At 45.8% G+C, this 14,238-nt stretch overlaps 1 protein-coding gene across 1 annotated transcript in view; it reads left to right on the top strand.

Annotated features, from left to right (window-relative positions):
• Ccdc12 (coiled-coil domain containing 12) overlaps positions 1-14,238 on the top strand; it is a 52,815-nt gene that overhangs the window by 680 nt on the left and 37,897 nt on the right. The gene's annotated exons all lie outside the window — the stretch shown is intronic.

Here is a 14,238-nt window from a genome sequence, read left to right on the forward strand (position 1 = left end):
AGCCACCGAGAAATGGTCTGGCTTCACATCTCTACTTGTTGGTCTTTCTAAAGTAATGAAATTCACTACTTGTCTGTTGACTTTGGTCGTGTCGCTCGACACGGTGAGACTTGGGACAAATTGTTTCATGTTCCTAAGCTTGTTTTTGTTGTTGTTGATATTTTGCGGGTTTTGTTTGTTTGTTTTCACTTCTTTAGTAGAGGAATAAATAACACACTCACTTTCCGTGGGGGAATAGAGGGAAATCAGTAATTAAGGCTTGTTCCACCACACCCGACCTGCAGTAAGTTTTGAAATTAGTCTGAGTCGTGGGGCTTATTTTCTTCTTGAGCTTACTTTTTTGGCTATTGAGGTCACTTTAACATTGCATGAGAAGTTAGAATGTTGTATCTGTTGTTATGTAGGAAAAAAAAAAAGCAAACGGTGTCCCTCATTCAATAAAATAAAAATAAAACATTTGCCAGAGGTGGTGGAAATCAGAGACGCCACTTCCGATTTAATAAACAAAAACTAAGACTGGTCAGTCTCGGTCAGCTTTTGTTCTCCATTTGGGTTGAGTCTTCCTTTCGGAATAGCTGCCTACTATACCTTGTATACTATGAGAAAGCGAAAGGGAAGTAGTGAGAATGACAGATGGCCAAGCCGGCTTCTGCTTTTGTTGGCAGCCTATGAGAACCATCAGATAATTACCCTCTTTTTTTTTTTTTTTTTTTTTTTGTTGTTTTTTTGTTTTTTGTTTTTTCGAGACAGGGTTTCTCTGTGTAGCCCGGGCTGTCCTGGAACTCACTCTGTAGACCAGGCTGGCCTTGAACTCAGAAATCCGCCTGCCTCTGCCTTCCGAGCGCTGGGATTAAAGGCTTGCCCCACCACCGCCCGGGCGATAATTACCCTCTTGCAGCCATCTGACCCATGGAAGCTCAGGCGTGGCTCTTACCCTCATCCAACACTGCGGTAGTCGGTAGTTGTTTGTTTGTTTGTTTGTTTGTTTTGAGTAGGCTGGCAGTCAACAAGCCCTGTAGATCCTCCTGTCTCTGCCTCCCAAGTGCTGGGATTAAGGTTTGTTTCACCACACCCAGCCTGCAGTAAGTTTTGAAATTAGTCTAAATGGTGCAACTTAGTTCCTTCTCAAGACTGTTTTGGCTATTGAGGTTCCCTTAAGATTCCATATGAAGCTGGGGGTTGTGGAACATGGTTGTTATCCCAGCACTTGAGAGGCTCAGGCAGGAAGATTACTCTAAGTTTAAGGACAACCTTGGAGGCACATAGAAAGGAAGCCTATCTCAAAAGAACAGAACAAAAAAGATTCCATCTGAATTTTGGAATGAGTTTTCCTGAGTTGTGTAAAGAGTGTTGTTGAGATTTTGTAGGGATTGCCTTGAATCTGTAAGTCATTTGGGATAATGTCATTGTTTTAAGTATGTAAAATTCACTAGTCTGTGAACATGGCGTGCCTTTCCATTTTAGTTGTTTTCAGTTTCTTCAGCTGTGATGTTGTCTTGTATAGGCTTTTCATTTTGTTTTTGAGATAGGATTTCTTGTAGCCTGGCACTGGTTTCATACTCAGCAAGCAACAGAAGACCTTGAATTTCTAATCTTGCTTCCAACCTCCTAATACTGGGATTCTCAGCATAACCCACCAAGCTGGGTTTTATATTGTACCTGTTTCTATATAAAGCTGGGGACCTTTTAAATGTATGCTGGGATTTCACTGAAGTAGTCTGGTTCATCTTTCCTTTGGCCAGGAGAAGCATGTGTTGGCAGATTTCTTTACTACATTATTGGGCTCTTACATCTCTACCTCTCTTCCAGCCCCTATCCCTTCCACTCCCCCAACACTAGGTAGGAGAGAGAGAAAGTTAGAGGGGAAGGGGCTGTAGACAAATTTCAGCCAACAAAGTAGTCTACTTCCTGCTGATTATGGGCATTGAGTTCCTTGGGGCTATCTTTGTGGTCAGTATATCTCAACTTCTCATCTCTTTGCTCATGACCAGTTGACAAACCACAGCAGCAGGAACCTGGAGGAGCTGCCAGCCCTCAGGGCTCTCTCATTTTTACCATCTCCAGAGTCCCCAGAATTAAACTATCTGCAGCTGGCAGAAACAATGCCCCTGCTAGAGCAGGAAGCAAATCATAATCACCCGCTGTGAAGCAGCCTCTTATCCCACACCTGGGATTAAAACAAAACCATATCCAAGTAACTGGAATTTGAAAGAAACCAAAATTCTCATTACAAGCATGTACTGTTCGTGTGGATTTGAGTGTGCAGGCATGTATGGAGGCAGGTGTCAGACATCATTAGGTGTCTTTCTTGACTCCATTCTATCTTGTATGTGTGCATGTGTGTGTATAGTGTACGTGTGAACACGTGTATGCATATGATGCTTGTGGAGGCCAGAGATAGGCATGGGATATGAGATAGGGTCTCACTGATGTCATGCCCAGATAATGAATGGGTATACCCTCCGGCCAGCAAGCTACAGGGAGTCACTGGCTCTGCAACCCCTGCACTACGGCTGCAGATGTGTGCAACCATGGATACATGAACTCTGAGATCTGAACTCAGGTTCGAATGCTGGCAGAGCATGCACTTGACTGAGACTTTTTCCCAGCCCTCCCTATTTTTAGTCTCTTCTCACTGAATCTAGAACTTGTCACATTGGTTAGGCTGGTGGGCCAGTGAGCTCACAGGATACTTTCGACTTCTGCCTCCCTTACTGTTGAAGTATATCACCTGGCTTTTAAATGGCTTCATGGGTGCTGGGCATCTCAGGACTTAGGTCTTCATTCCTGCATGGCAGCCACTTTACTGAGTGACCCATATTCCTGGTTCCACTTTTTCTTTTTTAAACTCCTGTGTTGAGATGAAACCCAGGGCCTTGAGAGTGCTAACCAAGGGTTCCATCCTTGGGCTGATTAGTTCTTGTTTACTTACTAGGTGTGAAGCTATTCACTTGTTTTGTTTCTTCATAAGTCAGTTTAGTTTGTGTTTTTCTGTGAATTTGCACATTTCACCTCCATTATCCAGTTCTCTGACACACTGTGGTTTAATTGGGCTAACTCTTCACAGTTCTGGTTTCAGGAAGCTTCAGGCTTATCTCTAGAAAGTTTACATATGGGAACTGTATGGCTTTTGCATTAGAATGGAGAGCTCACTATTGGTCCTTGGGGTTTCTTATTCTCTTTAAGAAGTAGGGGCTGGAAAGATAGCTCAGCAGTTAAGAACACTGTCTGCTTGTACAGACCACCCAGGTTCAGTTCTCAGCACCCACACGGCTCCTCACAACTGTCTATCACTCCAGTTCAAGAGGATCCAACGCTCTCTTCTGGCCTCCACAGGCAGGAACTGCTTGCATGTAATACATGTACCTGCAGGCAGGCAAACACTCTTACACATAAAATAAAAAATGAGCAAATCTAAAAATAAAGTAGAAGTAACTACAAAGCTTCCTTCTTGACTCAGAGGCTTTTGCCTTTTCCTGATTTCTTTCCCTATCCATGGACTGTGTTGGAAGAGGTGGAGAGTGTTGGTTTTTTTTTTTTTTTTTTTTTTTTTTTTTAAGACTCATTTATTTATTTCATGCATATGAATACACCACCATTGTTCTCTTTAGACACACCAGAAGAGGGCACCAGACCCCATTACAGATGGTTGTGAGCCACCATGTGGTTGCTGAGAATTGAACTCAGGTCATTTGGAAGAGCAGTCGGTGCTCTTAACTGCTGAGCTGTCTCTCCAGCCAGAATGTTGGTTTTTTGAGACAGGATATATATATCCTTGGCTGGCCTGGAACTCATACAGAGACAGATGCCTGCCTCTGCCAACCAAGTACTGAAATTAAAAGGAGTGTGACAACAGGCATGTCCCTTTCTATAGGCTTTTAGTTTTGTCCCCACCCCTGGGCCTTTTCCTCATTAGAAAAGGAAAGTTTGATTTTTTTTTTCTCTTGATTTTTTTCAGTTTGCGTGACAAAACGTTTGGTTGGATTCCAGATGGATCATTGGAGCTGACAGTCCATCTCTTTAGCAGGAGTATATACAGAGCACACTGTGTGCAGGCCTCAGGCGCTGGAGGGGAGTAGTGGGCAAAGCAGCCTCTTCCAGTCTACCAAGTACACTATGTCTAGTGTTAGTTGGAGATAGCCCTGTAGAGGAAAGAGGGGAGAGGGAGCTGGGAGTGCCTGGAGACTCGGGTTTTATGTGTAGCTCTCACAGGTCATTTATTACTGAAAGCAACAGCACGTTCAGGGTTAACTGGGGGAATGTATCACCAGACCAGCTTATCTTCTCTGCTTTAGATGACGGCTGACAAGTCAGCTTAGGAAGGGAGGGAGGTTTTACTGTTAATTTGTGGGTGGCAGCTCAAGCCAGGAAAGGTTAGCTTATTTTGCCTAAGATCACATGACTAAGACCAATGGAGCAGTAGAGGAAGGAGAGACCCTGAGAACAGATGATAGCTCTTTTTTGTTTGTTTGGTTTTGTTTTGTTGTTTGCTTTTCAAGACAGGGTTTTTCTGTGTAGCCCTGGCTGTCCTGGAACTTGTTCTGTAGACCAGGCTGGCCTGGAACTCACAGAGATCCACCTATCTGTCCCTCTAATGCTGGGATTAAAAGCATCAGCCACCACTGCCCGGCTGATGATAGCTCTTTTACGCTCGGACTTTTTTACCTTTATTTTTTGTGGTACTGATGATCAAATTTAGATCCTCAAGCCAGTTAAGCATTCACCACAGTGCTCTCCTGATGAGACAGAGTCTTGTTAAACTGGCTTTGGGCTCATTCTGAAATCCAGTCAAACCTTTTGAATTTGTAATCCTCCTGCCTCCGCCTCCTGAGTGGCTGGGATTACAGGCCTGTCCCACTACAGCTGCTGCTGCTGCTGCCGTTGTCTCTTCCTCTTCTTCCTCTTCTTCTTCCTCCTCCTCCTCCTCATGTGAGTTGAAGTGGTTGCTGAGGTGAGAGGCATGTGAGAGTGGCTTTGGAAAGGCCTTCCTGTATAATCTTGTGTGGTGCTGGGCACGGAGCTCAGTGCTAATGCATTCTGTCATGTCCTCCACCACTGAGCCACACTCTAGTCTGCTTCCTGATACAGTCTGGGTGTTGTGAATTACCTGGTTTTTAACAAAAATTGGGTGGGAGAAATGGCTGAGTTAGCAAAGTGTGTGAGGCCCCGAGTTCAGATCCTCAGAAAATCTTCTAAAGCCCAGGCACAGCTGTTACGCCGGTGTTTCTACAGTGAGGTCTGAACAGGAGAGGCCTCAGAAGGTCATGAGCCTGTAGTCTGGTGAACACAGAACTGAACAGCTTCTAACCTCCATGTGTCCACTGTGGCACACGGTAACAGTGCTTGTGCACACACATGTACACACCACAAAATAAGTCTTTAAAAACACCAGCTCTGCTGACTCCTCTCTGCCTCCAGCTCACTCCAGGAGTGCTGGATTGTAAGCATGCACTTCCACACCTGGCTTTTTAAATTGGGTTCTAAGGATCAAACTCAGATCATCAGGTTCGCATGACAAATGTTTTACCCACCGACCCAGTTCCCCAGCTCCTAGTTTTAAAAGACTTTTCAAGGATGTGAAAGTGATACACATTTGTATCGATTGAAATTTTTAATTGTATTTCAGATTTTGAATTTATGTCACTTCCCAAATTACCTGTGTGTGACAGGATCTTCCTCTCATGGTGCTAGGCGCTGAAAGACACAGCTTGTTCTGGCCAGGCTCCTGCTGTTAGATGGCTGTAGTGAGGGTGTTTTCACAGCCACACCACACTGCTGCCACTACTGCCAGCCGGCCTGTGGCCATCGCTCTCCAGCCAGGGGGAAGGGGTAGGCAAAGTAAGGAAGCTGCACTTCTGTGGCTTGCACATAGCAGATTGCCCTCGGGTCCACAGCAGTGAGGCATGCAGGAAACTACTGGTTAGAAAAGCCACACAAAGTGTGCCTGCTACTGGAGGTGTGAAGAGGCTCATCTCCCCAGGTCTAGTGCTGCGGTACTTGGTGAAGTGAGAAGCTATCAGAAGTTCAGTGAGCTGATCTACAAACTCCCAGCATCTGGTGGAAGAAATCATTCAGGACTTCAAAACTGATTGTAGTTCCTGAGTGTAACTATTGGTGTTTTGCAGATAAAATGGAGGAGGTGAGGGCTATCTGGCTGAACCTCTTTGAAGGTACCAGCCTCTGCCTCTGTTTCAAACCTGTAACTATTATGCTGAAAGATACCCAGCTACCATATAGGCGGAGAATAAGCTTAAGAATCCACACACAGTAGGGGACTGAAGAGATGGCTCAATAGTGACTGAGCCCCTGTTGCTCTTGTGGAGAACCTGGGTTTGGTTACCAGCACCCGCAGGGTGGCTAACAGCCATCTATAACTGGAAGTCCAGGGAGTTGAGTACCCTCTCCTTACTTGAGGGCACTGGACAAGTGTCGGGTACACACCTGCATGCAGGCAAAACACTCAAATGCATAAAATAAACACATTTTGGAAAAAGAAAAAAAAAAAAAGAGGGCGATGGTTCACCACAGCTTTTCTTTTTCTCTCTGTCACATTTCGTGTGTGTGTCAGACTCTGTGAAGCACAAACGTTGCTACTTATTTTCAGTTGTACTGCTTATGCAGGGTTGTGTAATCTTCACTGCTGTTTTCAAAGCCTTTACCAACTTCTGCAGAAACACTACACCTATTAGGCAATAACTCACTGTCTCCTTCACTGCAGCTCCAGCTTGCTTTCCCTGAATTTCCTTGCTCAAGATACTTCATGGTGTATGTCCTGTTGCATTTGCCCTGCTTTGCTTAGCATGAGACAGTCTCTCTCTCTCTCTCTCTCTCTCTCTCTCTCTCTCTCTCTCTCTCATTATAATGATGGGGTTAAGGAGGTCAGAGAACAACTTTCTGGAATCAGTTCTCTTCTCCCACCTTTATGTGGGATCCAGGAATCAAACTCTGGTCACTGGGCTCATGTGGCAAGAGCTATCTCTAACCTATATTATAAACTTAGTAGGCACAGATTTTCAGTGTTCATTAATATTGCACCAAGCATCAGGATTTTGTGTTTTTTTAAGGCTAGGTGTAGCACATGTGATGGTTTGTGTATGTTTGGCTCAGGGAGTGACATTATTAGGAGGTGTACCTTGTTGAAATAGGTGTGTCATGGTGGGCCTGGGCTTTAATATCCTTGTCCCAACTGCCTGGAAGCCAATCTTCTGCTAGCTGCCTTCAGAACAAGAGGTAGAACTCTCAGCTCTTCCAGCCCCACATCTGCCTGGATGCTGCCATGCCCTTGCCTTGATGATAAAGGACTGAACCTCTGAACCTGTAAGCCAGCTCCTACCAAATGAATGTCATCCTTGGCCATGGTTTCTGTTCACAGCAGTAAAACTCTAAGTAAGACAGCACACTGTGTGGATACACCATGTACGTTTTCTGGATTTTTGTTACTGAGGATTGAACCTGTGCTGAACTTGTGCTCTGCCGCTGGGTTTCACCCCCCTGACTCAGACTTTACTTACCCATTTATCCAGTGATGGACACCTTTTGACTATTGCTTGTGTGTGGCTTTAGTTCTTTTGGATGCATACCCAGGAATGCAGTTGCTGTATTATACACTAATTCTGGGTTGTTGGGGTTTTGTTGTTGGTTTTTAAAGGGGGTTGGGGTCTGGGTCTAGAGTCCAAGTTGGCCTTAAACTTGCTATTGTAGCCCAGGCAAACTTCAGGCTCAAGACATTCCTGCCTCAGCTACCCAAGTACCAGGATCTAGGCATGCTATGCTTTCTATTTGATTTTATTTATTTAATTTTTTTGAGAACCAAACTGTTTGCCTCAGCAGCTACACCATTTTAGCATCCCACCAGAGATGCCTGAGGGTTCCAGTTTTTCTCCACATCTTTGTCAACTTATATTTTCTCATCACTTCCTTGCCTCCCTTCTTTTTTTTTTTTTTTAAACAATGCCCACTCCAACAGGTAAGTGTCTTATGGGTTTGATTATCAATATTGAATATCTGTGTTTATTTGCTGTTTGTGTATCTTATTTAGAGAGAAATATCTGATCAGGTCTTGGGCTGTGATTCTTTGAGTCAGGTTGTCATTTGCTGGAGTACTTAGTTGTGTACAGGTTCTCAACAGTGAACCTTTATTGGATTTGAGATTTACTTGTATTTTTCTCACTCCTTAGGCCTTCTTTTTGTGGTATCCTTTTGTCATGTCCTCTGATGTTCAAAAGTTTCTAAACTTGGTGCATTCTAAGTTGCCTGTTGTCAATTACGTTGCTTGTGTGTTTGCTGTCGTGTCTCCTCCACTGGTTCCTGTCTGTTCTTTAATTTGTTTTATGTGTATGAGAGTTTTATCCCAATGTGTATCTGTGCACCATGTCTGTGCCTAGGACCTCTAGAATCCAGGTGAAAGCATCAGATTCCCTAGGGCTGGAGTTACAGGTGAGCTACCTTGTGGGTGCTGGGAATTGAACTGGGGTCCTCTGGAAGAGCCGCCAGTGCTCTGGACTGCAGAGCCATTTTTTCAGCCTGGGGTTTGTTTTTGTTTTTTAATTGCTTGTTTTTAGCCCAGATTATCCTGGCCTGGAATTTGTGATGCTTTTGTCTTGTGTAGCACAGACTATCACAATTGCTATGACCCTTGGGACCCACATGATTAAAGAAGAGAACCACCTTGAATTTGTAATCTTTCTATCTCAACTTCCCAAGTCCTGAAATTACAGATGTGGACCTGACTTCTCTTATGTTTATCATCTTTTAAATATTGTATGTGTGTGTTTACACGTTGTGCCAAGACACCAGTGGGAGGTCAGAGAACAGCTTTTGAGATGTTCTCTCCTTTCATCATGTGTGTCCCAGAACCTCAGGCTTGGTAGGAAATAATTGTACTTGCTGAACCCTCTCTCTTCTTCTATGAAGTTCTTTTTTTTTTTTTTTTTTTTTTTTTGGTTTTTTGGTTTTTTGGTTTTTCAAGACAGGGTTTCTCTGTGTAGCCCTGGCTGTCCTGGAACTCACTCTGTAGACCAGGCTGGCCTCGAACTCAGAAATCCACCTGCCTCTGCTTCCCAAGTGCTGGGATTAAAGGCGTGCGCCACCACCGCCCGGCTATTTATATGTCTTAGGCTTATACATTCCACATTCTCTGTCATCTCTTCCAGTTCCTAACAAGCCTGTTTAGTTTTAGTACTACTCAATCTTGAATTATACTGGAGGCAGTGCTTTGCTTTCTTTCTTTCTTTTTTTTTTTTTTTTTTCTAAATTCTACTTTGTATAACATAGTGTCTCCTAAGCAAGTTTAGTAGATTGTTAGTAACATCAGTTTATTATACCCAGTGTCTCCCTATGTCTGAAGAAGGAGTGTCTAATTACTTTGAGTTGGTTTTCCAGCCCGCAGTGGCTTCTTGTACCATAGGGTAAGTGGGGAGACTGGGAGGAAGTGTGGACTGTCTGCTGTCTACAGATAAGACCCCAGGAGGCCCCTCCCTAGGGAGGAAGTGCACCACATTGTTAATTTCAGCCCTTTGATATGACAGTAGCCACTATGAGGCTGAGTGCTTTTTTTCTCCTGCACCTACTAGTGGGGAGCTCTTTGACCTTTGTAGCTGTCCTTGATGGCCCCAGCAGTTGGTGGCAGGTCCTTCCATGGGCTTCTCCTGGGTGGATTGGTTTCTCCTACTGTTTTGTTCCCCTGACCCCAACTCTAAGCTCATAAGTTAATGGTGCTGAGTTAGAAGTAGTCCTTAGATTGTGGGAAGTGAAGACAGACAAGACCTGGAGTCACAATGTTTCTATTAGGTACACAGGTCTGTATGGGAGACACACAGCGTTCTAAGTTTACAAAACACTCACTGGTAAGCCAACCTGCTGTGACAGGTTTGTGAGGGGCACAGCACAAGAGGCTCGGGTGCTGGATTGCCAGGGTCCTGGAGGGGAAATGATGGTGCCTGGAGTCTAGGGCCTGCAAGTCCTGTGTGGAGGTCAATGCCATTGAGTCACGGTGCTGCCTAAAGCAGTGTCGTATGGTCAACCAGCCCTGGGGGACAGCTGGCACGTCCAAGCACAATGTACTATACTCCTGCTTGCTGTCTGGGAATAACACGTTGGGTCTGAGGCAACTTCATGGAAAGAAACTTGAGTTGAGCCATGGAGGGGGAGGTGAGCCATGGTCTTCAGGGGAGCCGGAAAGGAGAGTCTTCCAGGGGAGCAGTTCAGAGGCACAGAGGTGACAACAGAGACACTTTGGAGGATTTGGTAGCAAGTATTTTGCAGTGATTGAGGCAGGGACACAGTTTGGCCCTGAAAGTGCTGGATGATTGGTGTCCTTATCCTGCTGGAGCCAGTATCCATGATTTCCAATCGGGAGAACAGCCATCTGGGGCCACTTTCCTCTGTTGTAAGTGAACCTGTTTTCTTCATTTCTTCTCTTTTCTTTTTTCTTCTGTTTTGTTTTGGCATTCTTCCAGGCATTTCAGTCTAAATGGGTAGGTGAGCAGTTTCAAGACTGTGTGGATGGATCTCTGGCTCCCCATTGGTGCTGTCCAGCAGGGCAGTATGAGGCCACCTTGTCAGTGTGGATGGATCTCTGGCTCCCCGTTGGTGCTGTCCAGCAGGGCAGTATGAGGCCACTTTGTCATCTTTTGACTCCTTTCTTCCTTAACGTCCAAATGTAGTCACTGTAAAAGTGATTAACTTGGCGCAAGCACCAATGGCTGTTGGCTTTCTGGAGGGTTGGGCCAGAACCTGCTGTATTTTCCTTCCATGGTGTTCTACCTACCTTTAAGGGTTGGATATGACCTTGGAACCAAGAGCTGATTGACAGCTGGTAGACTCATCAATAGCTCCTAGACTAGCAGCTGTAGGGAGGGACTAGAGCAGGGCTGTGCAGTAGAACCTTATGTAGTGATGATTATCTGTAGTCTCCACTGCCCTGACCCATAGCCACAAGTTCCACATAGCTTTAGCCCTTGGCATGTGGCTAGTGTGAAATTCAATTTTAAAGTAAAATTAATTTACTTTTAAATAGCCACCTACAACTCCTGGGTACCTTATCAAACAGCACATCTCTGAGGCCCTAGCTCAGTGATAAGAATCGTATTTCTACCTGGATCCCCTTTACTAGGATTTGAGGGAAGATAGTAAATAGAAGCCCAGAGAACACCCTCCACCCCTGCCACCCTCACCGCCCCCCCCACCTCCCCACCCCTGGTGGCAGGAGACTTGAAGTGAAGTATCTTCATGGCCAGAACCTCCAGCACATAACAATCTCATGCCTCCTGTGTGTACACCCTGAGAGTGGAAGGCTGTGGCTGTGAAGATACAGCACACAGAGAGGGGACAGTGCCACGGTAGAAAGCACCTTCTGACCTGTGGGGAGCAAGATGGGACCCTAGCCAGTGTGTCGGGCTGTGAAAGGAGCAGGAGACAGCAGTTAGGGAGGAGAGGGAGTACAGAACAGCATGTGCTGTGTGCAGAGTCACGCTACTCCATGTCCTGCCTGTGCTTCAGCAAGATGTCTCTACCCCCATCCTACATGGCCACATCCTCATGCCCAACAGCCTGGTTGCAAAGATATCCTAGCCTAGGAGCTTGTCCTGAGTTGACAACTTCTTGCATACTGGCAGTCATATCATTTGCATAGCCATTTAAGTCACACCTTGTATTCAGTCCTAGGTTAGATGTTAGTTTACTCCTGTTCACCAGACTGGGCGACATCTAAGGCTTAAGGAACTTGTCACAGGGATGCTTTGAGTTACTGCTATTCCTGTATTGCACCTTAGGACCTGGCCTCATTTCTTCCATTCCTTACCTCTAGTGCTTAGGGATCTGCAGTCCCCATGAAGGAAGCTCCTGTGCTTGTGATCAGAGACTATTGTCCTCTGCCTGCTGTAGCACAGGCCTGCTGGTATAGCAGAGCTAGCATGGGTATCAGTGCCAGCCATACTGGGCTTAAACCTCAGTCTGTTCATCCTGGCTCTGAGATCTTGAGCCAATCTTTAAAGCTCTGCCCGCCCTCCACCCACTTATCTGTAAAATTGAGATGTGGCTTCTGCCCTCATTGGTAGCTTCGTGATAAGAGACAGTGAAAGCTACAAGTGTCTGGTACAGGACCTCTCATAAACACCAATATATATATATATATATATATATATATATATATATATATATATATATATGTATTTTTTTTTTCTCTTATCCTCTTGAAAGGAGGGAGGAGGCCCAGGTAGTCCTCCAGCCCTCTTAGCTAGGTGCTAGTTGGTGGAACTGGCCTTGCTGTGGTGGAAACAAAGAGGTCATTCTCCAGGCTTTGACTGTACTCATCTTTGACCTATTTCCTTGAAGGTAGAGTTCATTGTGAGAGCCACATGTTAATTAGAAAGAGAGTAAAGGGCTGGAGACTTGGCTCAGTGGTTAAGAATAGTTCTGCTCCTGCAAAAGACCAAAGTTCCATTCTTAAAACCCACATTGGTGGTTCACAACTGCCTGTAACTCTGGTTCCAAGGGCATCTGGTAGCTGCTTCTGGCCTCCATGGGTATTGAACACACATGCACATACCCCCCCCACCCCCCACACACAATGTAAGAATAAACTTTTTTTAAAGAAAGAGGAAGAGAAAGGAAAGGAAAAGAAAGGGAAACATAGCATGGTGGTATCTCGTCTTTGTTCTTGCTAAGTCTGTCCTTTTCTGTGAGGTTCTCAGACCTGAGATGAAGGAGACAGAGAGCCGTGTGGGCATCGGGTTTGGGGATCCGTCAGTACCTCTTGAGCCAGCAGTGATAGTTTGGATGAGTCACCCTTCTGGGTGTACATGTGTGAAAGCAAAGCACCAGATGAGTCAGGTCAGTCCAACCTGTGTGTCAGGATCATCTGGGGAGACAATTTGCAACTCTTTCCTGGCCCTTCTTCCAGTCCCCCTGTTCTGGTCTGGCACATACCCTGGACCCCTGCCATGTGTGTTCCCCAGGTGGCTCCAGAGCTGCATTTTTCTGGACTCTCTGATAGTTCCCTGGCATTCTGCTACTGGAAGTAAGATGGCTTCTTTCTCCGGGACAGTAGCTGCCCATCCTCACAGCAGCCATTACCAGCTGCATGCTCACCATTGCATTACAATGCAAACCAGACAGACTCCCCACCTAGGGTTTCAGGGAGTGCTTTATACGATCAGCAGGGAGATGATGACAGGGCAACTGGCCGAACTGTGAGAGAGGCTGCATACTGCTTCCAGGCTTTAGGGATCCTCTGCCTCTGAGGTAGGGGTGGGTGTGGGCCAAGGGGGAAACCTCTTGGGATAAGCAAGAACTAACTTGGCTTCTCTGAATAGTCTCTGAAAGGCTGGGGTTGTAGCTGAGTTGGTAGAGCGCTTGTCTAGCACAAAGTGCTGAATGTAGTTTGAAGTTCCACATAAATCAGGTGTGGTACCCCACTCAATCCCAGCACTGGGGAGATAGAGGCAGGAGGATCAGAGAGGGATGGTGTGTACATGGGTGCCACAGAGTCAGGTGAGGACTGGCAGGACATGATGGTAGGGGAGCTTGGCCCTTGGCTGTTTTCAGAGAATATATGGGAAAAGAAGTGCCCAGGCTCTCGAAGTTCAATATAGCACAGAGGTCAGAGCCCCACTAGGCAGCAAGTGTCCTTTCCACTTTGTGAAAGCGTGGCTGGCAGCAGCCTGTAAGAGCCACTGGTCCTCTCAGGACAGGTAGGACCATACTGAGGTAATACCCTTATAGGCTGACTCTGGGTTTGCTTGGTGCTCTGATGGCAGGAACCTCATGTTCACCTATATCTGGCTTTTCATTCATCATTACACGTGAGCTGATGGGAGTTTAGTTCTTTTATTCATTTAGGGGTCTGGGCAGTGAGACAGGTTGTGTTTGTAGTTTCAGCGAGTCCTGAACTCACTGTCTGGCCCAGGCCAGCCTCACAAGTAGGCTGGTCCTCCTGTATGAGCCACGGTGCCTGTGTAATGAGCTTGTGCTGCTCGGGATTTGTTGGAATAGTGCTAGTCCCAGATTTTCTGGTGTTGCTATACAGCTATCTAGGCCAGCCTGGCCTCCTGCCAGATCATTCTGTCTCGGCCTCCCATGTGTTGGGCTTATAGGCGTGTGCTGCCACACCCACTTTATTCCCAGCCTTGTGCCTTAGTGTGCTAGTAAACGTATGTATACATGGTTATATACGAAGGGTGTAATTGTAAGTCAGAGAATATAGGGTGGATCCTGCCAGACAGCTCAAAATGGCAGCAC

This window comes from Arvicanthis niloticus, chromosome 21 (assembly GCF_011762505.2).
Source record: "Arvicanthis niloticus isolate mArvNil1 chromosome 21, mArvNil1.pat.X, whole genome shotgun sequence".
Lineage (NCBI taxonomy): Eukaryota > Metazoa > Chordata > Mammalia > Rodentia > Muridae > Arvicanthis > Arvicanthis niloticus.